General features: G+C 40.6%; 1 non-coding gene across 1 annotated transcript; it reads right to left on the bottom strand.

The window, feature by feature from the left end:
* Positions 1-16,700: 16,700 nt before the first annotated feature.
* LOC115032038 (small nucleolar RNA SNORA17) lies at positions 16,701-16,832 on the bottom strand. The gene has a single exon (XR_003837685.1). It is a non-coding gene; the product is annotated as a small nucleolar RNA SNORA17 (small nucleolar RNA).
* Positions 16,833-22,781: the final 5,949 nt, after the last annotated feature.

Genomic DNA, 22,781 nt, shown 5'->3' with positions numbered 1-22,781 from the left:
GAGCTCCTGCAAGTGTGTGAGTGGAACTAATTGAAAAGATCACATTTAATAGAATTTAAACTTACTGAAGGGGGAGATCATTTCAGTTACAGTAGTGTCAGGGGAGAAGAGTCAGGACCATGACATATCTTGAAAACCGAATTACTGGAAATGCCCTGTAAGCCCTGCAAAGGCAGGTATCTGATCCCATCTAACCAGAAAGACGATAGAAGCCAGTCAATATTGTTTTCAGTAGTGATTTTCTTTTACTCAGTTATTTTTTTCAGGCAAATAACTTTGATTTCAAAGTGAGAAAAAGAAGAAAACTTCTTCCCCTCTAAAGATTTATCTCTAAGGTCTAATAGCTTAAATTGGTAAAGTGCCTCACTCTTGAACATGGGTGCATAGATTCCATGTAATATTTATAGTGGGGACTGTCTATAATCCCACTCTTGGGGAGGTAAAGACTGGTAGAACTCTGGGGCTCTCTGTCCAGCAGCCACATCCAAACAGCAAGTCCTAAGACTATGAGCAACACTCCTGACAAAACAGGTAGAGAATATCTGAGAAATGTGTGCAAGGTTGACCTCTGCCCTCCACATGCATACCCATACATTCACATCCACACACAGCATGAACATGTAGGCACAGACACAAAATGACGGACCATCATGACCATCTTACTTCAGATTTGGCAAGTGGCATTTACTTGAATGAGATACATCATATCTAATCTTCTGGTGAATGAATGAATGGATGGATAAATAAATAAATAAATAAATAAATAAATAAATAAATAAATAGTAGATTAGAATTACCACAAACAAGCTTTTATCTTCAGTGGACTTTGAGCATATTCTAACCAGACTTCAGGCAAGTAATTCTCTTCTCATATTTCCCAGAAGTACCTATTTAAGATTTTTTATACAGGGTGGATTGGGCAGGTAGCTGATAACAAGGAGAGGATCTTGTGTTATATCTTAGAGCAGCCTGTGTCTTCTTGACTTTTTCCATTGTCCTGGTTTCTAACTCAAAGCCCTCCCCAGACCCTACCACACAGACACACTCACGTGGTGTGTCATTCCATCCTGACATATGAGCCGTTTTGTGACCCAAGGAATTCTTTCAAAATTTTGGGTTCTGTCTTTCATTACTACTCTGTCAAGTTGGGCATTTTCCTGTCAGTCACAGTTTACCTTAGACTCTTGGCTCCTTATTTGCCAGTGGTAACAAGATGACCTTAAACCTTCTGGCTCATGATTCTTGCTGAGAATTTCCTGATGCATCAACATCAGCATTTAGAGCTGCACACTGCTTTGTTTTGAGAGGTTGCCCTATGAATAATGGCATTTTTAATGGCCAACCTTGACTCCTGTAGAAGATGCTAACAGCAAGCTACACTCCACCCATGTCATGATAAAAATACATAGAATCCCTTGTACAAGGAGGAAAAACCCAGTGGTTCCCAAACTAGGAACCATCATGTTAATTCATGGTCAAGAAGATCATTTCTTTTTATTAAATGAAGAACCAGGTGTCACATAATGGCCAAGACTGTCCTTAAGCATATAGAACCCATAAGTAACAGAATCATAGCATCTCCTTTACAGTTTCTGCAACCTAATTAATAGTCTGGTTCCCTTCTTGTTCTTGTGGAAATTCAGCTTCTATGCTCCTACACATGGTCTGATTCAGGCTTTCCTGACAGGGTACTGCCCAAGCAGCACCCTGAGCTGGCCATGCACATTCAGTTCTGTTCTGTATTTATTACAACTAGGCTTAATACACCTTCAGTCTCTGCAAAATTGGCTGGTTGAGATCTTCTTTTGTGAAATTTCCCCACACCATTGTTGCCTGTAGAAAGAGCTCATGCTGTCTTCTCTATTTTAGCACCTGTGAGAAACAGTGACCAGCAATCTTCTCAAAGACTCAGTCAGTCTGAGGGTCACCAATGCTCTGCAATCTCATTGGAGGCTCTGTAGGAATGTTTAAGATAATATAGGCATTTAATGATCTGTGTCTTATACTCCTATAACTTTTTGGTACTTTAATTCAAGGCAATGTGCTGTGGAGAAATATGAAATCATTTTTAATCATTATTTTATTTATTTTCTATTAACAGCCACATGAGGCATGTAGATCCTACAAAAGATAAAAAAATAATCTCTGGGCTTTGAATGTCTGCTGATGCTTTTAGCTTTAAAAGTAATTATTTATACACTATGCAAGACTTCGTCATACAGATGCAGTTGTGTTCGCATTGTGAGCAAGAAAACTCACATCTTAATCATAGTCTTTGCCAGTGGGATGCCAACCAAGCTCTGGAATATCCAGGCAGATATTCCAGGCACTCACCCTGTGAGATACTCAGCCTGGTATCTATGTACCCCATCACATATACCCACTTCACCTTCCTGCCCCACACTTTGCATTCCTCTGCTGCCCTGATGAATGTTCATGAGCTGAGCTGCTGTGCTTAATGAGTATAAAATGGTCTCCATGAGTACAGAATAAATTAGCAGTCACTCTTTCTCAGAGCTTACTTCAGGGCATAGCTATTGGGAACTGGACTTTGTCCCATATTTCCAGAGGTACAACCTTGACAGGGACATGCAGAAGCCAAGGAACACAGCTTTCTGTGGCCCACCACGAGGTGACAGGTTCAATCTAAAAATTGGAGCCACCTATGTCTTCTAATTCCTCAAACTTGGATATAGTTAACCACTATCAGAGACTACGTGGCCCATAGAGAAGTAGATAAAACCCAGATACATACAAAGAAAAGTTCATTGCAGCCTTATTTATAATAGCCAGGAGCTAGAAAGAACCCAGATGTCCATCAACAGAGGGATGGATATAGAAAAATGTGGTACATTTACACAATAGAGTACTATTCAGCTATTAAAAATGAATTTATAAGATTCTTAGGCAAATGGATGGAACTAGAAAATATCATCCTGAGTGAGGTAACCCAATGACAAAAGAACACACGTAGTATGCACTCACTGATAAGTGGACATTAGCCCATAAGTCAGAATACCCAAGATACAATTCACAGACCACACGAAACTCAAGAAGAAGGAGGTCCAAAGTGTGGATACTTCGGTTCTTCTTAGCAGGGGCAACAAAATATCCATGGAAGGAGTTACAAGACAAAGTATGGAACAGAGACTGAAGGAATGACCATCCAGAGACTGCCCTACCTGGGGGTCCATCCCATATATCATTACCAAACCCAGACACTTTTGTGGATGCTAACAAGTACTTTCTGACAGAAGCCTGTTATAGTTGTCTCCTGAGAGGCTCCACCAGTGCCTGACAAATACAGAGGTGGATATTAGCAGCCTACCATTGTACTAAGCACAGGGTCGCCAGTGAAGAAGATAGAGAAAGGACCCAAGGAGCTGAAGGGGTTTGCAGCCCCATAGGAGGAATCACAATATGAACTAACCAGTACCCCCAGAGCTCCCAGGGACTAAACCACCAAGCAAAGAGTACACATGGTGGGACTCATAGCTCCAGCCGCATATGTAGCAGAGGATGGCCTTGTCCGGTATCAATGGGAGGTGAGGCCTTTGATCCTGTGAAGTCTCTGTGCCTCAGTATAGGGGAAGGCCAGGGGCAGGAAGTGGGAGTGGGTGGGTTGGTGAGCAAGGGGAAGGAGAAGGGGGGGGGGGATAGGTGGCTTTCAGAGGGGAAACCAGGAAAGGGGATAACATTTCAAATGTAAATAAAGAAAATATCTAATAAAAGGAAAGGAAAGAAAGGAAAGGAAAGGAAAGGAAAGAAAGGAAAGGAAAGGAAAGGAAAGGAAAGGAAAGGAAAGGAAAGGAAAGGAAAGGAAAGGAAAGGAAAGGAAAGGAAAGGAAAGGAAAGGAAAGGAAAGGAAAGGAAAGGAAAGGAAAGGAAAGGAAGAGAAAGGAAGAGAAAGGAAGAGAAAAGAAAGGAAGAGAAAAGAAGAGAAAAGAAAAAGAAAACTTCAGTGAGAAATGAACCACTATACATTGATGTCTGTGCCCCAGCCAGCTTATCACTGAATGTGATGCTCTCCACAACTCTTACTATGACGATTGTAGAGCAAATAGTATTTATTTCAAAGAGGGTAACATGGATGCTTGTATCCTTGAAGTCAAGGATAAGACCCAGTATAAGTAGTCTCACCTCTATTCAAGGGACTCATAGTGAAGATTCTTGTATATGGAGTGATCTAGTAACTTTTAATTTTTAATTTTTAAACAATGTTTCAGTTTTTTATTTGTTTTTCCTTTCATTGAAAATTGATCTTTTTTTATATAATATGTTCAGAGTACAGTTTTCCCTCATCTACTCCCTCTAGCTTTTCCCTACTCCCTCCCAGCCACACCGCACCTCTCTCTCTCTCATTAGAAAACAAACAGGGGTAGGGCCACAGGCCTCATCCAGCCGGATCAGTGCCGGGGTAGCAGGAGCACAGGGTTGCCTGACACCCGCCAGCTACCCACGACCCCCGCCGCAGGATTTTGGGACTGCTGGTGAGTGGAACACAGCTTCTGCTCCAATCCAATTGCGCGGGACCTGAGACTGCATTAGTTAGGGAAGCAGAAACCGGCCTGAGTAGGGCCACAGGCCTCATCCAGCCGGATCAGTGCCGGGGTAGCAGGAGCGCAGGGTTGCCTGACACCTGCCAGCTACCCACGACCCCCGCCGCAGGATTTTGGGACTGCTGGTGAATGGAACACAGCTTCCGCTCCAATCCAATTGCGCGGGACCTGAGACTGCATTAGTTAGGGAAGCAAAAACCGGCCTGAGTAGGGCCACAGGCCTCATCCAGCCAGATCAGCGCCGGGGTAGCGGGAGCGCAGGGTTGCCTGACACCCGCCAGCTACCCACGACCCCCGCCACAGGATTTTGGGACTGCTGGTGAGTGGAACACAGCTTCTGTTCCAGTCCAATCACGCGGGACCTGAAACTGCTCTGGTTGGGGAGAGAGAAATCCGGCCTACATAGGGCCACAACCCTCTTCCGGTCAGAAAAGCACCGGGGCAGCTGGGGCGCAGGGTCTGCTGACACTCACCAGCTACCCACAACACCCACCACAGGATCTTAAGACTTCTGGAGAGTGGAACACAGCTTCTGCTCCAATCCAATTGCATGTGGGACCAGAGACTGCATTAGTTAGGGAAGCAGAAAAACGGCCTGAGTAGGACCACAGGCCTCTTCCGGCTGGACCAGCACCGGGGTACCGTCAGCTACCCACGACCCCCGCCGCAGGATTTAGAGACTGCTGGTGAGTGGAACACAGCTTCTGCTCCAATCTTTAAACAGTGACAACGATAACAACTAACCCCAGAGATTACCAGATGGCGAAAGGTAAACGTAATAATCTTACTAACAGAAACCAAGACCACCCACCATCATTAGAACCCAGGACCCCCACTTCGCCCAGTCCAGGGCACCCCAACACACCGGAAAAGTTAGACACGGATTTAAAAGCATATCTCCTGATGATGAGAGGGCTTCAAGAAGGACGTTAATAACACACTTAAAGAAATGCAGGAGAACACTGCTAAACAGGCAGAAGACAATAAAGAGGAAGCACAAAAATCCCTTAAAGAATTTCAGGAGAACACTGCTAAAGAGTTACAAATCCTTAAAGAAAAACACGATAACATAATCAAACAGGTAGAAGTCCTTACAGAAAAACAGGAAAACACATCCAAACATATGATGGAAATGAACAAAACCATACTAGACCTAAAAAGGGAAGTAGACACAATAAAGAAAACCCAAAATGAGGCAACACTGGAGATAGAAACCCTAGGAAAGAAATCTGGAACCATAGATACGAGCATTAGCAACAGAATACAAGAGATGGAAGAGAGAATCTCAGGTGCAGAAGATTCCATAGAGAATATCGGCACAACAATCAAGGAAAATGTAAAATGCAAAAAGATCCTAACTCAAAACATCCAAGAAATACAGGACACAATGAGAAGACCAAACCTACGGATAATAGGAGTGGATGAGAATGAAGATTTTCAACTCAAAGGACCAGCAAACATCTTCAACAAAATTATAGAAGAAAACTTCCCAAATCTAAAGAAAGAGATGCCCATGAACATACAAGAAGCCTACAGAACTCCAAATAGACTGGACCAGAAAAGAAATACCTCCCGACACATTATAATCAGAGCAACAAATGCTCTGAATAAAGATAGAATACTAAAAGCAGTAAGAGAAAAAGGCCAAGTAACATATAAAGGCAAGCCTATCAGAATTACACCAGATTTTTCACCAGAGACTATGAAAGCCAGAAGATCCTGGACGGATGTTATACAGACACTAAAAGAACACAAATTCCAGCCCAGGCTACTATACCCAGCCAAACTCTCAATTAACATAGATGGAGAAACCAAAGTATTCCACGACAAAACCAAATTCACACATTATCTCTCCACGAATCCAGCCCTTCAAAGGATAATAACAGAAAAAAACCAATACAAGGACAGGAACCACGCCCTAGAAACAACAAGAAGGTAATCCCTCAACAAACCTAAAAGAAGACAGCCACAAGAACAAAATGCCAACTTTAACAACAAAAATAACAGGAAACAACAATTACTTTTCCTTAATATCTCTTAATATCAATGGACTCAACTCCCCGATAAAAAGACATAGACTAACAAACTGGCTACACAAACAAGACCCAACATTTTGCTGCTTACAGGAAACTCATCTCAGAGAAAAGGATAGACACTACCTCAGAATGAAAGGCTGGAAAACAATTTTCCAAGCAAATGGCATGAAGAAACAAGCTGGAGTAGCCATTCTAATATCTGATAAGATTGACTTCCAACCCAAAGTCATTAAAAAAGACAGGGAGGGACACTTCATACTCATCAAAGGTAAAATCCTCCAAGAGGAACTATCAATCCTGAATATCTATGCTCCAAATACAAAGGCAGCCACATTCATTAAAGAAACTTTAGTAAATCTCAAAGCACACATTGCACCTCATACAATAATAGTGGGAGACTTCAACACACCACTTTCACCAATGGACAGATCATGGAAACAGAAACTAAACAGGGACACAGTGAAACTAAGAGAAATTATGAATCAAATGGATCTGGCAGATATCTACAGAACATTCTATCCTAAAACAAAAGGATATACCTTCTTCTCAGCACCTCATGGTACCTTCTCCAAAATTGACCACATAATTGGTCACAAAGCAGGCCTCAACAGATATAAAAATATTGAAATTGTCCCATGCATCCTATCAGATCACCATGGACTAAGGCTGATCTTCAATAACAGAATAAATAATAGAAAGCCAACCTTCACGTGGAAACTGAACAACACTCTTCTCAATGATACCTTGGTCAAGGAAGGAATAAAGAAAGAAATTAAGGACTTTTTAGAGTTCAATGAAAATGAAGCCACAACATACCCATACTTATGGGACGCAATGAAAGCATTTCTAAGAGGAAAACTCATAGCTCTGAGTGCCTCCAAAAGGAAACTAGAGAGAGCACACATTAGCAGCTTGACAACACACCTAAAAGCACTAGAACAAAAGGAAGCAAATTCACCCAAAAGTAGTAGACGGCAGGAAATAATCAAACTCAGGGGTGAAATCAACCAAGTGGAAACAAGAAAAACTATTCAAAGAATCAACCAATCAAGGAGCTGGTTCTTTGAGAAAATCAACAAGATAGATAAACCCTTAGCCAGACTCACTAGAGGGCACAGGGAAAGCATCCTAATTAACAAAATCAGAAATGAAAAAGGAGACATAACAACAGATCCTGAAGACATCCAAAACACCATCAGATCCTTCTACCAAAGGCTATACTCAACAAAAATGGAGAACCTGGATGAAATGGAGAAGTTCCTAGACAGATACCAGGTACCAAAGTTGAATCAAGATCAGGTTAATGATCTAAACAGCCCTATATCCCCCAAAGAAATAGAAGCAGTCATTAATAGTCTCCCAACTAAAAAAAGCCCAGGACCAGATGGGTTTAGTGCAGAGTTCTATCAGACCTTCAAAGAAGATCTAATCCCAGTTCTTCACAAACTATTCCACAAAATAGAAACAGAAGGTACTCTACCCAACTCATTCTATGAAGCCACAATTACTCTGATACCTAAACCACAAAAAGACCCAACAAAGATAGAAAATTTCAGACCAATATCCCTTATGAATATTGATGCAAAAATCCTCAATAAAGTTCTTGCTAACCGAATCCAAGAACACATCAAAACAATCATCCATCCTGACCAAGTAGGTTTCATCCCAGGGATGCAGGGATGGTTCAATATACGGAAATCCATCAACGTAATCCAGTATATAAACAAACTCAAAGACAAAAACCACATGGTCATCTCGTTAGATGCGGAAAAAGCATTTGACAAGATCCAACACCCATTCATGATAAAAGTCTTGGAAAGATCAGGAATTCAAGGCCCATACCTAAACATGATAAAAGCAATCTACAGCAAACCAGTAGCCAACATCAAAGTAAATGGTGAGAAGCTTGAAGCAATCCCTCTAAAATCAGGGACTAGACAAGGCTGTCCACTTTCTCCATACCTATTCAACATTGTACTTGAAGTCCTAGCCAGAGCAATTCGACAACAAAAGGAGATCAAAGGGATACAAATTGGAAAAGATGAAGTCAAAATATCACTTTTTGCAGATGATATGAGAGTATATATAAGGGACCCTAAAAATTCCACCAGAGAACTCCTAAGCCTGATAAACAGCTTCGGTGAAGTAGCTGGATATAAAATTAACTCAAACAAATCAATGGCCTTTCTCTACACAAAGAATAAACAGGCTGAGAAAGAAATTAGGGAAACAACACCCTTCTCAATAGTCACAAATAATATAAAATATCTTGGCGTGACTCTAACTAAGGAAGTGAAAGATCTGTATAATAAAAACTTCAAGTCTCTGAAGAAAGAAATTATAGAAGATCTCAGAAGATGGAAAGATCTCCCATGCTCATGGATTGGCAGGATCAACATTGTAAAAATGGCTATCTTGCCAAAAGCAATCTACAGATTCAATGCAATCCCCATCAAAATTCCAAATCAATTCTTCAACGAATTAGAAAGTGCAATCTGCAAATTCATCTGGAATAACAAAAAACCTAGGATAGCAAAAACTCTTCTCAAGGATAAAAGAACCTCTGGTGGAATCACCATGCCGGACCTAAAGCTCTACTACAGAGCAATTGGGATAAAAACTGCATGGTACTGGTATAGTGACAGACAAATAGACCAATGGAATAGAATTGAAGACCCAGAAATGAACCCACACACCTATGGTCACTTGATCTTCGACAAGGGAGCTAAAAACATCCAGTGGAAGAAAGACAGCATTTTCAACAAATGGTGCTGGCACAACTGGTTGTTAACATGTAGAAGAATGCGAATCGATCCATTCCTATCTCCTTGTACTAAGGTCAAGTCTAAGTGGATCAAGGAACTTCACATAAAACCAGAGACACTGAAACTTATAGAGGAGAAAGTGGGGAAAAGCCTTGAAGATATGGGCACAGGGGAAAAATTCCTGAATAGAACAGTATTGGCTTGTGCTGTAAGATCGAGAATTGACAAGTGGGACCTCATGAAACTACAAAGCTTCTGCAAGGCTAAAGACACCATCAATAAGACAAAAAAACCACCAACAGATTGGGAAAGGATCTTCACCTATCCTAAATCAGATAAGGGACTAATATCCAATATATATAAAGAACTCAAGAAGGTGGACTCCAGAAAGTCAAATAACCCCATTAAAAAATGGGGCTCAGAACTGAACAAAGAATTCTCACCTGAGGAATACCGAATGGCAGAGAAGCACCTGAAAAAATGTTCAACATCCTTAATCATCAGGGAAATGCAAATCAAAACAACCCTGAGATTCCACCTCACACCAGTCAGAATGGCTAAGATCAAAAATTCAGGTGACAGCAGATGCTGGCGAGGATGTGGAGAAAGAGGAACACCCCTCCATTGTTGGTGGGATTGCAAGCTTGTACAACCACTCTGGAAATCAGTCTGGCGGTTCCTCAGAAAATTGGACATAGTACTACCGGAGGATCCAGCAATACCTCTCCTGGGCATATATCCAGAAGATGTCCCAACCGGTAAAAAGGACACATGCTCCACTATGTTCATAGCAGCCCTATTTATAATAGCCAGAAGCTGGAAAGAACCCAGATGTCCCTCAACAGAGGAATGGATACAGAAATTATGGTACATTTACACAATGGAGTACTACTCAGCTATTAAAAAGAATGAATTTATGAAATTCCTAGCCAAATGGATGGACCTGGAGGGCATCATCTTGAGTGAAGTAACACAATCACAAAAGAACTCACACAATATGTATTCATTGATAAGTGGATATTAGCCCAAAACTTAGGATACCCAAGATATAAGATACAATTTGATAAACGCATGAAACTCAAGAAGAATGAAGACCAAAGTGTGGACACTGTGCACCTTCTTAGAATTGGGAACAAAACACCCAGGGAAGGAGTTACAGAGACAAAGTTCGTAGCTGTGATGAAAGGATGGACCATTTAGAGACTGCTGTATCCAGGGATCCGTCCCATAATCAGCTTCTAAACGCTGACACCATTGCATACACTAGCAAGATTTTGCTGAAAGGACCCAAATATAGCTGTCTCTTGTGAGACTATGCAGGGGCCTAGCAAACACAGGAGTGGATGTTCACAGTCAGCTCTTGGATGTATCACAGGGCTCCCAATGGAGAAGCTAGAGAAAGTACCCAAGGAGCTAAAGGGATCTGCAACCCTATTGTTGGAACAACATAATGTACTAACCAGAACCCTGGAGCTCTTGTCTCTAGCTGCATATGTATCGAAAGATGGCCTAGTCGGCCATCAATGGAAAGAGAGGCCCATTGGACTTGCAAACTTTATATGCCCCAATATAGGGGAATGCCAGGGCCAAAAGAATGGGAATGGGTGGGTAGGGAAGTGGGGGGCGCTATGGGGGACTTTTGGGATAGTATTGGAAATGTAATTGAGGAAAATATGTAATAAAAATATTTAAAAAAAATAAAGATAAAAAAAAAAAAGAAAAGAAAACAAACAGGATTCTAAGGGTTAAAATAACATAAGTTTTAATAAGGTAAACAGAAACACAAACAAGGCAAAACAGGTCAAGATAAACAATGAAAAGAGTCCAAGTCATGGCACAAGAAACAGTAGAGACACAGAGAGCCACTGTTCACATGCTAAGAAGTGCACAACACACAAAATCAGAAGCCATAATATATACCCAAAGAACATTTGAGTAAAAAAATGGAAGAAAAAATAAAAATAAAAAAGATAGAAGAGGGAAGAGGAGGAGGAAGAGGAGAGGAGGAGGAGGAGGCAACCTTTCATGATATTGTGAGCCAAGGAAAAACCAAAGATGCATTCTCTTTACTGCTTACAGTTTTGTGTTTTCTTCTTGCCTTCCATTACATCCCTGTCTTGGGAGCAAGGCTGTCCTTTCCCCTGTGGACCTATGCTTCTTACTTACCATCCATAGCGATGGCCTTGGAGCATTTAGTTCAGTGGGCAGGGTCAGGTGGATAATGAAGAGGATTCTAGTCATGATGTCCCTGTTTCTGTGTGTGTGTGTGTGGGGGGGGTATGTGTAGGTGTCTGAGGAGGCAGATGACAGTGTTGGGTGCTCTGGAGTTGCCATTACTGGTAGTCATGGGCTGCCTGACATGGCTGCTGGAAATGAAACCCTGGCCCTCTGGGAGCACGTTAAATAGGTGTTCTTAATCACAGGGTCATGTCCCTGACACCAGAACTGGCTTCTTAGGAGCATTTTACACATCTCATCTCACAAATCAGTTCCATCCCAGTACACATGCTTGAATGTTAATAATGTAGAAGGCCTTTGGCAAGTGATGCTCAATGATAAAAGACACAGGACCTGCGTATGTTCTTTTAGACAGCATGTGGTTGTATCTAAAAGAAACTACCGTCACAGAGGAATCAGAATAATATAAAGCATACACATGTCCACACACATGAATACACACACATACATGTGCACACATGCAGAAGTCTCTAAAAGACATCTGTCTATTAGGCAAGGCACCATTTATTCTAACATAAAAATCTTTAAGTCCTGATCATACTCATAGTGTGTAGTAAAAGAAATATGATTTATGCAACAGGAAGATATGTCCTGATACTATCACATGGCTTATGGAAGGGAAAGGAGAGTCAGTCACCGTGTGTGATATGAAAGACTAACAAGGGCTAAAGATAGGGCTCAGCAAGTACAAAAAACTGTCACACAGATGTGGAGATTTAAATTTGTCTTCCTAGATCATATGTAAAGCTGGACACATTAGCCCACTCTCTGTATCTCCAGTACTACTATGGCAAAGGGCAGAAGACTCCCGGGATGATTGAGGGACAAACTAGCCTGATATAAGCTAAAGCAGCAGCAAGAGAGCCTTCTGGTAATAACACCTGGTGCTCTCCTCTGACTTCCCACATGTGTGCCTACATTCACACACACACACACACACACACACACGCTCATCACATTCATATACATACACACATACACACATGCATGAACTATACACACACACACAAGCATAAGCTCATCACATACACACATGTATACATTCACCACACACATGCATGCATACAGTCACAACACACATATACACACTCAAATATACCACAGAGAGAGGGCAGGGGAGGGAGAGAGAGGCTCAATCCTTTGGAGTAAATTAAAAAAAAAAAAGATACAGGCTTCTATTGTGATCAAGTTTCTTAATTTCTGTCTTTCTTTCTATAGACATCAGTCTCTCCTTGACTATAGTCTCCAAAGAACATCTACAAACATTAATCACATCTGCACATTCCTGAAAAAACATAGGGACACATCTAGTTTGAAACTTTTTATTCGATGCTAAACCTCAAGGTTCTTCATTGCCCAGTTCACCAGCATTTCACGGAGCTTTCTACCTAAGGGCTGTTTGCACTTGGGTAAATTTGAAACAATGTAGATGGCCTAGTCAGCCATCAATGGGAGGAGAGGCCCTTGGCTTTGAGAAGATCAATGCCCCAGTACAGGGGAAATGCCATGACCAGGAAGCAGGAGTGGGTGGGTTGGGGAGCAGGGCTGGCGGAGGGTATAGGGGGCTTTGGGGATAGCATTTGAAATGTAAATGAAGAAAATATCTAATAAAAAAATTTGAAACAATGTTTCAATTCAGATCATCTTGATGGCCCCTCTCCCTCTCCCTCTCTTTCAGTCACCTACTCAACTGCCCATTAAGAACTTACCTGACTCAGTCATCCTCCTGTCTCAGTCAATGACACAGTATTCAATGACACTTTGCAATTGCAATTTCTATTAGACAAAAGTGATCTCTTTAGCATCAGAAACAAAACAGAATTAAGCCACACTATTAAGAGTTGTTTGACTCTTGGGTTTCCTTGTAATAATTTTCATGTTTTAAAACTACATACAGCCTGTTTCTTGGAGCTCAGTCTTATTTTATTTATTTTTATTATTCTTATTTATTACCCAGGGAACAAATCCCTAGTTTGATTTTTTTTTCTCCTTTGGGAAGTCTAAATTCATCAGTATTCCCTCTTGTTCATTGTCCATTTGGATTCTAGACATTTCTAGACTTCATTAACAGAGACAAGAGTTCTCCCGCCTGCCTGTGTATTCCTGCTGCACGGCACTTCCAGCTTGTCTTCTGAGTCTTTTACACCAACCCGTTCAGATTCCTACACAGTAGAGGTACATCTCAAACGTTGAACCTTAGATTTGTTAAAATTCAAAATTGCAGGTTTATGGAAAGTTCTAGAGTTAAGGGTGTCTGTCTGCAAGCATAGACTATCTATGCCTTTCACTCTACTGAGACTCTTCAGGCTGCTTCACTGTAAGCAAACATGGCTGATTTTGATGTCTTATTGCAACCATGTATTTAATTGAAAGTAGATCCATTCTATTCTTCATTCTTTTTATCAATGTTATTAAAGGGTTTTGCTATAGATATACTAAGACTGGTAAATAGGAGTATATTTTGCATAAGATTATAGCTAACATGTGTAAATATCTAGGTCTTTCAAATGGATACACACTCAATGGATAGGAGAACTGTTCAAGGTTATTTCAAGAAAAAGAGATATTTAAAACTTACCATAATTCCATCATAAACTCACTTAGCTTCACTCTTATTGTATACAATGAGCTTAGTGTATTGTTCCCATTTCCTCATAGAAATAAGGAACTTACCGTACAGGACCCGACCTGAGCTGTGGAGTTAATGTGCTTAACTGTCTCCAGGGTGAAGAGGCTTCAAGGGAGAGTAGCAATCCACTGTCAGCACTAACTGGGGGATTCTTCATGCCTGACTATTCACTGTTATCCAAAAGGAATCTAATTTATACCATTTGCCTCCCACTCTCTTGAAAGCAGTACAATAGGAAAAAGCTCTTTTCAAGGAGATGTTGCAGATTGGCTATCAGCATGCTGAAGGAGTCCTTCAATCGGAGTATGCACATGCTCTAAGAGGCTTCCTTTCTCGTCTTGTGAAGCATGGATAATACACAGAATGCTGACTAGTAGCCTTGCCAATCTGGCACCTCCAGATGGTGGGGCGATGCAGATTTATAAATTGGATTGCTACCTTTTCCGAATGTATCATATATTCCCGACTCATTTTTCTCCTTACTGTATGCCTCATTAGGTGGAAAGTTTCAAAGATGCTGGATAAATTGTGCATAAACTGGCAGCCAGGTGTCATGAATAACTTGACTCAGCCTCCCTAAGACTCTGATTTATGCTTGGGCATTGTCTCAGGTTATCAGATTCCACCTCAACATTCTATCATTTTGAATCACTGAGGCCTTTAATGTACATGTATGGCCCTCTAGTAAAAGTTGAAAAGCATGGATTTGGAAATATTAAATGCATGTTCTCATGCAATGTTATGCCATTAAGCCTTTGATATTTTTACTCGAAAGTTGGAAGTAATTAGAAACCTAAGTGGCTAAATTCACTTTTATTCAAGGGACCTAGTGGGCACTGAATTTAACACAAATTTATGACTGTATATATGGCAGGCACAATTCATAGACAAATTACTATTTTCTCCTAATTTGTAATAGTTATGAGTGGTAAATTAAAGTCACAGAGTCACATCACATTCCATGGGTTCTCACTCAATAGATAAGCATGGAGAGAGCTCTGTAAGTGTGATGTTCCATCTTGAGGGGAGGAGGAACTGACCATTCAAACCAAACTGTGGGAAAGACTTTCATCTCCATATCATAGTCCAAAGTTTAATTCAGTTTTCCAAAAGCTTGATTTGAATAACTGACAAGGCTATTAGACCATGATGCCATTAGGAATTCTATTGGCACACCTAAGAAGAGACACGAAGGAGAATCTGGGAGAAACCAGCAGAAGCTGGCAGAGCATCTTGTGGTAAGAGCAAGAAGGGGAAAACAATGGCAAATGAGGGTGTGATTGTCAATATTAATGGCAGCTTGGCCGGATGGACCACTGGACATGTCTGGGAGAGAAGCTCTAGACTGGGTTTGTTGCGTTAAGAAGACCCATCTTCCCTCAAGTGAGCTTGATATCATTTTGTGGCCTGGGGCCCCAGAACTGAATATAAAGGAGAAATTATTATGGTTATGTCCAGTGTCATAGCTTAGTCAACTCAGTACAGCCTAGAGTTATCAAAGAGCAAAGTCTTTGATTGAGGAATACTCTAGAAAGTATCTTTATTATTAGCAGATATAAAAGGGCCTGACCCACTGTGAGCAGAATCACTCCGTAGTCAGGTGGTCCTAAGTTACATAAGAAACCTAGTTAAGCATTGACTCATGAACTAGTCAGCAAACAGCCTTCCCCCATGGTTTCTACTTTATGTCTGTCCTCTCAGGAATGGATTCTTTTAAACTTTTTATTGGTTCTTTGTGGATTTTGTGTCATGCACACCAATCCTACTCATCTCTCCCTCCCCTCTCACCCACCTTCCACCCTTCCAACCTCCCCACAACAGAGAAAGATCTTTTTGTGGAAATGGTAGTGTGTCCTACATTGTACCCTTTTGTTCATACTTCTTTGTTTGCAAATGTTTATTCCAATGACTTGTTCGTCTGCCTTCGGCTACAATATCAAAACTGGAACTTTTCTGAGATTCCTGTCAGGTATCCTGTTTATTACCCTCGTGTCATGGAGATCCTGTTAGTTTTGGATCTGTAGGATCAGCCCCTTCATGCACTCCAGCAGTTTACAGATGGAGTAGATGTTAGTACAGGCCAATTCAAAGCTCTGGATCTGGGCTTGAGAGTATGTGAGCTGGTCTGCTCACTGAGCACTCTCCTGCTCTCATGCCCTAGCGGGCAGGCTCACCACAACCCACATACAGAGCAATCTTTACCCTGTTGTGCAGGCAAGGTGTAGTAGGGCCTGCCATCCACGTGTTGCAACTGGTAAGGGACATGGCCCATTCTCTAAATCTCATGACCCCAGGGCCAGCTCTCCCACCTGCCATAGATAGTGAGGGATAAGTGAGAGGAAGAGGGTGTCTCTCCCTTGTGTATACCACAACCCACCAGACAAAAGGCAAAGTTCTAGTTTTTAGCTTGCTCCCTGTCTTGGACCTGCCTGGCTCTGGGCTGGTGGTCATGTTAGGCTTACTTTTTTCAGGGAATGCTAGTCTACTAATCATTCATATGTTTTCAGGTCAGAACACTGAGCACAGACATAGCCTCTTTCCTATCTGTCTCCTAATGATGCACCTGTGACACAGCAGCCACACCTGCAACACCTTTAGGAGCAGGTCAGTGATGGATTTTATCCTATAAGTTTAAATAAGCCCTGAGTTGCTCTAGATTCCAGTGTTTTATCACAGTAATAGAATCCAAACTAGAAGAAGCAGCATTCAGCTGTCTGTGTTTCCTGATACAGACACACTGTAACAAGTTGCCTGTGTTTCTGCTGTCATGGTGGGGCGTAGTGACTGTATCCCCCTTTTCTGTGAGCCAAAGAAAACCCTTCCTCCCTTAAGTTGATTCTCTCCAGTATTTAGTCACAGCAGTTTTAAAAAGTGCCTAGTAAATGTTTGATCATTTTACCAAACTTTAATTATATGAATTTAATTTAATATTTTATTACAATGTGTTCTTTTTAAAAAAATCAAACATTAGATCAGAATGTACATAGGAAAGGATTAGGAAAGGTAAAAAGAAGGATCAATTCTACATATAAAAATCATAATTTAAAAAGTAAAGCCTAGACAGGATAGATAAACCCTTAGCCAGACTCACTAGAGGGCACAGGGAAAGCATCCTAATTAACAAAATCAGAAATGAAAAGGGAAACATAACAACAGATCCTGAAGAAATCCAAAACACCACCAGATCCTTCAAAAGGCTATACTCAACAAAACTGGAAAACCTGGATGAAATGGAGAAGTTTCTAGACAAATACCAGGTACCAAAGTTGAATCAAGATCAGGTTAATGATCTAAACAGCCCTATATCCCCCAAAGAAATAGAAGCAGTCATTAATAGTTTCCCAACCAAAAAAAGCCCAGGACCAGATGGGTTTAGTGCAGAGTTCTATCAGACCTTCAAAGAAGATCTAATCCCAGTTCTTCACAAACTATTCCACAAAATAGAAACAGAAGGTACTCTACCCACCTCATTCTATGAAGCCACAATTACTCTGATACCTAAACCAGAAAAAGACCCAACAAAGATAGAAAACTTCAGACCAATATCCCTTATGAATATTGATGCAAAAATCCTCAATAAAGTTCTTGCTAACCGAATCCAAGAAAACATCAAAACAATCATCCATCCTGACCAAGTAGGTTTCATCCCAGGGGTGCAGGGATGGTTCAATATGCGGAAATCCATCAACGTAATCCAGTATATAAACAAACTCAAAGACAAAAACCACATGATCATCTGGTTAGATGCGGAAAAAGCATTTGACAAGATCCAACACCCATTCATGATAAAAGTCTTGGAAAGATCAGGAATTCAAGGCCCATACCTAAACATGAAAAAAACAATCTACAGCAAACCAGTAGCCAACATCAAAGTAAATGGTGAGAAGCTTGAAGCAATCCCTCTAAAATCAGGGACTAGACAAGGCTGTCCACTTTCTCCATACCTATTCAACATCGTACTTGAAGTCCTAGCCAGAGCAATTCGACAACAAAAGGAGATCAAAGGGATACAAATTGGAAAAGATGAAATCAAAATATCACTTTTTGCAGATGATATGATAGTATATATAAGTGACCCTAAAAATTCCACCAGATAACTCCTAAACCTGATAAACAGCTTCGGTGAAGTAGCTGGATATAAAATTAACTCAAACAAATCAATGGCCTTTCTCTACACAAAGAATAAACAGGCTGAGAAAGAAATCAGGGAAACAACACCCTTCTCAATAGTCACAAATAATATAAAATATCTTGGCGTGACTCTAACTAAGGAAGTGAAAGATCTGTATAATAAAAACTTCAAGTCTCTGAAGAAAGAAATTATATAAGATCTTCGAAGATGGAAAGATCTCTCATGCTCATGGATTGGCAGGATCAACATTGTAAAAATGGCTATCTTGCCAAAAGCAATCTAAAGATTCAATGCAATCCCCATCAAAATTCCAACTCAATTCTTCAATGAATTAGAAAGTGCAATCTGCAAATTCATCAATAAGACAAAAAAACCACCAACAGATTGGGAAAGGATCTTTACCTATCCTAAATCAGATAAGGGACTAATATCCAATATATATAAAGAACTCAAGAAGGTGGACTCCAGAAAGTCAAATAACCCCATTAAAAATGGGGCTCAGAACTGAACAAAGAATTCTCACCTGAGGAATACCGAATGGCAGAGAAGCACCTGAAAAAATGTTCAACATCCTTAATCATCAGGGAAATGCAAATCAAAACAACCCTGAGATTCCACCTCACACCAGTCAGAATGGCTAAGATCAAAAATTCAGGTGACAGCAGATGCTGGCGAGGATGTGGAGAAAGAGGAACACTTCTCCATTGTTGGTGGGATTGCAAGCTTGTACAACCACTCTGGAAATCAGTCTGGCGGTTCCTCAGAAAATTGGACATAGTACTACCTGAGGATCCAGCAATACCTCTCCTGGGCATATATCCAGAAGATGTCCCAACCGGTAAGAAGGACACATGCTCCACTATGTTCATAGCAGCCTTATTTATAATAGTCAGAAGCTGGAAAGAACACAGATGCCCCTCAACAGAGGAATGGATACAGAAATTATGGTACATTTACACAATGGAGTACTACTCAGCTATTAAAAAGAATGAATTTATGAAATTCCTAGCCAAATGGATGGACCTGGAGGGCATCATATTGAGTGAGGTAACACAATCACAAAGGAACTCACACAATATATATTCACTGATAAGTGGATATTAGCCCAAAACTTAGGATACCCAAGATATAAGATACAATTTGCTAAACGCATGAAACTCAAGAAGAATGAAGACCAAAGTGTGGACACTATGCCCCTTCTTAGAATTTGGAACAAAACACCCATGGAAGGAGTTACACAGACAAAGTTTGGAGCCCTGATGAAAGGATGGACCATCTAGAGACTGCCATATCCAGGGATCCATCCCATAATCAGCTTCCAAACGCTGACACCATTGCATATACTAGCAAGATTTTGCTGAAAAGACCCAGATATAGCTGTCTCTTGTGAGACTATGCTGGGGCCTAGCAAACACAGAAGTGGATGCTCACAGTCAGCTATTGGATGGATCACAGGGCTCCCAATGGAGAAACTAGAGAAAGTACCCAAGGAGTTAAAGGGATCTGCAACCCTGTAGGGGGAACAACATGATGAACTAACCAGTACCCTGGAGCTCTTGTCTCTAGCTGCATATGTATCGAAAGATGGCCTAGTCGGCCATCATGGGAAAGAGAGGCCCATTGGACTTGCAAACTTTATATGCCCCAATACAGGGGAATGCCAGGGCCAAAAGAATGGGAATGGGTGGGTAGGGAAGTGGGGGGGGGTTATGGGGGACTTTTGGGATAGCATTGGAAATGTAATTGAGGAAAATACGTAATAAAAAAATATTAAAAATTTAAAAAGTAAAGCCTTAATTTGATAGTCTGAGATATGTTTCAAGTATAAAAATTAAGAGTCCAATTGAAAATAACCACCACAAAGCAAATAAATACCTTAGAAATTAGTGCTGCTCTTACAGAAAGGATTTAAAACATTTAGCATTTATTACATAATTTAATGTTTTCATTGACGACTAAATTGTTTATCTGGAATATACATTTTTTGTATTTTTATAATCCATATAGAAATAGCCAAGAGCCCTTGCCAAGGTAATTTAATCCACTTTGCAAAACAATTTTATCCCAAACTCAACTCTTTAATAAAAGCCAATGACCCCCAATCTCTTTTTCTCAGCAGTAAATCAGAACACATACCTGCTTCATCATTTGGCTCTATGGCTTCTACAGGTTTGCAGATGTAGGGAACAGAAAGTACATATGGCACACTGACACTAGGGTTTACCCCAGAAGAACATGTATAATCTCATTAAATCATATTCATCTGTATCTAGACTTATGGATGGTATCTATAGAAAAATGGTACTGATGGTGACCCTCCACTGTGTTCCAGCACAAAGTGAAACAAGTTATTAACTGTAGAGCTTGTTTCTGTTGAAGAAAGAGCAGGAAACCTGGAGCAGACATTTAGAGGGTTGGGAAAAATAGATCAGCGATCCTCTATGTCTCTAATGAGAGTGCTAAATGGAGAAGAAAAGGAACAAATGAGGCAGAGATGATAAAAGCTATCCAAAGAGAAGTGTTCAGAAACAAAGAAATGCTGGAATAATTGAAATGGACTGCTCAGCAAGCAGCTGAATTAACAAAACACTGTCCATTTATACACACACCGGAACATCCCTGCCAAAGACGGACAGGAAATATATACCTTCTAGAGAGTGAGAATAAGCTACTCAGAAAGAAACTGAATACAGATCATTATCTATCGTCTCAGCAACACTGGGTCCAGATAAGAAGGGGAAAATGCTTTCCAATTCTGAAGGAAGGAATCTATTTAAACCCAGCATTCCGTCCCCTGCCAAAGGTGAGACCAAAGGTTACTGCTACAAGAGATTAGGGTGTTTGCTCTTTCTAAGTTTTAGTACATTTTTCAAAATTTAAGAACATCTTCAAACTTGCTCATTAGGATATAATTGTAGAAAAATTAAAGATGATTTAGAACAGGGAAAGAGTGTGATCTAGAGCAGTGGTTCTTATCCTGTGGCCACAACTCCTTTGTGTGTCGTATGTCAGATATCCTGCATGTCAGATATTTGCATTTCACATAATAACAATAGAAAATTATAGTTTTGAAGTAGCAATGGAATAATGTCATGGTTTCGGAAGAATGGTAATAAAGAGTCACACATTAGGAAGGTTGAGAACCACTGATCTAGAGTAATGGGAAATAGAGCTTAATTTTTTCTTTAAAATTCAGCTCTTGACACTGAAGTAATAGATAAGTGGTTAAGATTTCTTAATTCCCTTGGATTCACCCTTGTCTGGAGATTCACAACCACCTGTAACTCTAGATTTTGGGGAATTGGTTCCCTCTTATGATCTCTGTGGCCACCTATACAAACATGTGGCAGACACACAGATATAAGTATGTGAACTCACATAAATAAAACAATTAAACATTTTTTAAAAAGAATCTATCCCTCTCTTCATAGTCAACATTTTATTGCAATAGCATCATTTTTAATCTAGAAAATTAAAATGAAATGGAGCAAATATTATCTCAAAATAGTGCTAGTAGTCAAGAATTATTTCATATATAATTTACACTGATTTTGACATTTTTTTTCTAAAAACACATGTAGCCTACTTACAATTTAATGTGGCTGGGAGATATTCATTAATAATGCTTATTTTTAGCCCTATCGGGCTTTCTAATGAGGGAGGCTGTAAGATTAAATGCCACTAGTAGAATTAGCTGGTTCCCATGATTCTTCACTGTCTAGTCTTTGAGTCTGCAGCTGTAATCTACTCTTTCTTAGCTTGATTCCTAGAAAATGGAAACAACTGCAATGTGTAGATAGATATAGATACATACAGATGTGTATGATATAGATGTGGATGTAGACATGGATGGAGATGGAGAGAGAGAGAGATTAAAGTAGGATTTACAATAACAAGATAATGTCCTAAAAGGAGGGTTTTGAATGGATGGGAAACTGGGAGTTCAGAGCAGTATGAGAGCTACACCGTTTCTGGGCATGAGGTATCTCTGATGAGGTTGTGTGGCTGGATGCTAAAGAATGCATCAGACTCAAAAATGAAGCTCAGCTTCCTTCTGTAAGCTACCACTGAGAACTCCGGAGGCAGAGGCAGGCGGATTTCTGGGTTCGAGGCCAGCCTGGTCTACAAGTGAGTCCCAGGACAGCCAGGACTACACAGAGAAACCCCATCTCAAAAAACCAAAAAAACCTAACCAAAAAAAGGAAAGCACAGGTACACCCATCCCCATGAAGAGGTGGCGACTTTTTAAACTGTAAGCAGCCCACTTGATGTGGTGGTTGCCTCCTTCTGTTATTCCAGCTGTGGCAGAGCCACCCTCACCTATGTTGGCTCTGCCTTCAAGGCTCTCTTTACAGGGATTAGTCGTCTGCAGTTTTGTTGGTGTTTGGGCTCTTTTGTTTCCCATTGTTTATTCCTTCAGAT

This window comes from Mus caroli, unplaced genomic scaffold (assembly GCF_978045245.1).
Source record: "Mus caroli unplaced genomic scaffold, Mus_caroli_1 scaffold_11, whole genome shotgun sequence".
Taxonomy (NCBI): Eukaryota; Metazoa; Chordata; class Mammalia; order Rodentia; family Muridae; genus Mus; species Mus caroli.
The sequence above is the reverse complement of the archived record's forward strand: the minus strand, read 5'-3'. Positions and strand labels throughout refer to the sequence as shown.